Below are 3,997 nucleotides of genomic sequence, written 5' to 3'. Positions count from 1 at the left end.
AAAGCAAAACCGACAAAGTGAATTTTCCATCTTTGTTCTCAGGTTCCTGTAGCATTATTCTATGATGTGTCTGCTCCCCCACTTTGCCTTGCAGTTTGGTCTTTCCCAAGTTGTTGGCTCCAGGCCTCCAAGCCTGGAATATCCAAAACTACACGATTTATTACTTCTGCTACAAATTCCACTAGATATTAGTGTTCAAACTTTTAAAAACAATATTGCTACCTATGTGGTTCAGAGTTTGGGAGCCCCATCCTGAACCTGCTTAGCCTGGTATTCTGTGGTATTGTTGATATCAAACTTTACTGCACCTCTACCCTGTCCGCCATGAAGTCTCACCTCTACCACTAAAATTCTATCTCATCTTTATATTTGTTATCAGTTTCATCACATACAGGTAATTATTTAAAGTAACATACAAGTCAGAGAATACCATTGTGGTGTTCTGAATAAAAAGTGAAATGCTAACCACAAGATTGGTAATTCAAACCCAATAGCTTCTCTTCTGAAACTCTCTGAGTAGGAAGTGACTCAAAAGCATTTAATAATAACTTATTATGGTAAACACTCTTCATTAATTAAGCTATTGTTTGATTTAATAAGTGTTTGAATGGAAAGACAATTTGCTTTGTTCTCTGTTACCCAAATCACATAAAAACTAATAAAAACAGTTCAGGGGACAGCTTTTGTTTTAGGTTTACTGTAAAAGTTTTAATCCAGGTGCTTTTCATACATTTGAAATGAAGAATGGTGGTGGTGGTGGTTATGTGCTTTGGAGTCGGTTCTGACTCATAGCAACCCTGTATAGGGTTTCTGAGGCTGCAAATCTTTACAGGAGCAGAAAGCCTCATCTTTCTGTCACGTAACTGCTTGTATATTTTCATCTGTTGACTGTAAGATTAGCATGATTCTTAATCACTATGCTTCCAGAATTCCTGAAATGAATAATGTCACCTGTCAATCAGCTAGTTGTTACATGACACTTATAAAAATAAGTCATATGTGTTATTTTATTTTTCTGTCTGTTATGTGTGATCCACCTATTCCTCTAACTAAATTTCAGTAGTTCATGTCTAGTTTCACACTCCAGTACATCTTTCAAATAGATTGGTTTGGTCACTGGAATCATCTCCAACTGTTTTTCTTTCCCATCAACTTAAAAAAAAGAATGCATGTAGAACTTGAAAATGGTTTATAATTTGTGTATACACCATTTGCAATGTGATAAAACCCTGATATGGCACTGTGGGTTAATACACTACACTACAAGTTCAGTTTGAACTGCAAGGTTGGCGTTTCAAGCTCCTTGGAAACCTTATCAGTGTCACTATCAATTGGAACCAGCTCAATAGCACTTAACAGCAATCTTATTTTTTTTTAATTTTTTATTGTGTGATAGTTTATATGGGGGGACATTAGTTTTACATTCATTCTATCATACATCGTTTCATTGCCATAGTTACCATCCCATCCATGCATCATCACCCAACCAAAGGGTATAACTGGTAGCCCCCCCCCACACACACACACAGTCCTCAACACACAGCCCCCTTCCCTCCCTGGATCTTAAGTCCTCAGCCACTCCATCTCTTCATGTCATCCTCTCTGTCTCCATCTCAGGCCTCACTACTTCTCTGGGTGGGGTCCCTATCTCCACTGTTCTCCAGTGATGGTCCCAGGGGCCTTTGCTCATAGACTGAAAGGTTAATCCACTCCCGTCCTTGCTATAAAATATCCGCTTTTACATTTCCAGTCTTCACAATCAGTCCTGATAACAGTGATTTGCCCTTGCATAACAAGACACCCATCTGCATTTCTTTTCATCAGCCCTTCCTAGACAGGTTGGATATTACTCATTTGAGACTCTACCATCCTCCCCACCCTGTCAATCTAGGTTCCCTCTTGAAAGCTTGTAAGCCAGTTACTTCTTACCATTGTATCCCTCCCCCAATTTTGGGTAGCCAATATTCAAGTTGCCCATCCCTATACTGGATACATTGTAGCCCCTTTTTAGGTATTCCAATCAGTTTTAGGCAGAAGAAGGACTTACAAGCTTTCTATGATGATATTTCTGGCTATTCATTTCTCTACTCTCCTGTGACTGTTTTATAATATAATGCATGGACAACCAAGGTTCAAAAGTCAGCCAAGCAACTTAACATTATTGCCCCTTTTCCCCCATTCCAACCATGTCCCAGTTTCTGTATCCCAGAGACCTGTTGTTCCAAGGCTGTGCCTACATCATTTATTACCTCTGTCCCATTTAGCTCATTCCTACCTGTCTAATTGTTCTCCTGTCTGCTTTGTTCTTCCAATTCCCTCTCCCTACTTGTATATTGCTCCCCTCCCCAACACCCAACCTATCCTGTGTCTATTCCCTGCCCTGTACTCCACCTTCCCCTCCCGTCCTTAAACCTACCCCTACGCCCTAGCAACCTGGTAAGAATCCACTTTAGTGGAAAAGTATGGTTTATTTTTCTTAATCTTTTACAGCAGTGCTCCTATGCAGTATTTTTCCTTTTGTGATTGACTAATTTCACTCAACATAATGTTCTTAATGTTCATCCATGTTAGGAAGTGGCATGCAGTTTCCTTGTTATTTTTCAAAGTAGCATAGTACTCCATTGTGTAAGTACCACAGTTTGTTTATCCATTCTTCAGTTGATTGGCACTTTGGCTGTCTCCATCTTTTTGCTATTGTAAATAGTCTAGATATGAACATTGGAGTGCATATATCTTCCCATGGCTCACTTTTCTTGTAAGTATATACCAAGTAGAGGAATTGCTGGATCAAATGGTATTTCTATTTTCAGCCTTCTGAGGAAGCACCATATTACTTTCCAGAGAGGTTGGACCATTTTGCAGTCCCACCAGCAATTCAGGAGTGTCCCAGTCTCTCCACATCCTTGCCAGCATTTATTGTCCTCAATTATTTTGATCTTTGCAGTTATTGCTGGTGTGAGATGGTACCTCATTGTTGTTTTGATTTGCATCTCTCTAATGGCTAGTGATCGTGAACATTTCTTCATATGTTTGTTGGCTGCCCGGATCTCCTCCCTGGTGAAGTGTCTGTTCATATCCTGTGCCCATTTCTTAATTGGGTTGTTTGTCTTATTTTTGTAGATGTGTAGCATTTTCCTATATATTTTAGAAATTAGTCCTTTATCCGATATGCCATTGCAAAAGATTTTTTGCCAGTCTGTGGGTTCACTTTTTACTCTCTTGGTGAAGTCTTTTGATGCGTACAAGTTTTTAATTTTTAGTAAGTCCCATTCATCTCTTTTGTCTATTTTTGTTTGTGTACTTTTCAAAATGTGTGGCAGTCTGTATATGCCCTGGATTAATGTCCTCATGTTTGTCTCTATTTTTTCGTTGATGATCTTCATAATTTTGGGATTTACATTTAGCTCTTTAATCCATGTTGAGTTCATTTTTGTATAGGGTGTGAGACAAAGGTCTTATTTCAGTCTTTTACATATTGTTTTCCAGTTCTGCCAGCACCATTTGTTGAAGAGACTGTCACTTCCTCATGCAATGTGCCTAGGCACATTGTCGAAGATCATTTGACTGTACGTGATTGGGTTGATATCTGGATTCTCGATTCTGTTTCATTGATCAATGTCTCTTTCATTGTACCAGTACCAGGCTGTTTTGACTACTATAGCCATGTAGTAAAGTTTGAAATAGGGGAGTGAGAGACCTCCAAGCTTGTTCTTCCTTTTAAGCAGTGCTTTGCTTATCCTAGGTCTCTTTCCTTTCCATATAAAATCAGTAATTGTCCTTTCCATCTCTTCGAAAAATGTTGTTGGAACCTGGATTGGTATTGCATTGTAAGTGTAAATTGCTCTGGGTAGTATTGACATTGTCACAATATTGAGTCTTCCTATCCAGGAACGTGGTATGTTCATCCACTTCTGTAGGTCTCTTTTGGTTTCTTGTAGTAGTGCTTTGTAATTTTCTTTGTATAAGTCCTTTGTTTCTCTGGTTATGTTTATTCCTA

Source organism: Chrysochloris asiatica, unplaced genomic scaffold (assembly GCF_000296735.1).
Source record: "Chrysochloris asiatica unplaced genomic scaffold, ChrAsi1.0 scaffold00260, whole genome shotgun sequence".
NCBI lineage: Eukaryota > Metazoa > Chordata > Mammalia > Afrosoricida > Chrysochloridae > Chrysochloris > Chrysochloris asiatica.
This window is presented reverse-complemented; position numbering follows the sequence as displayed.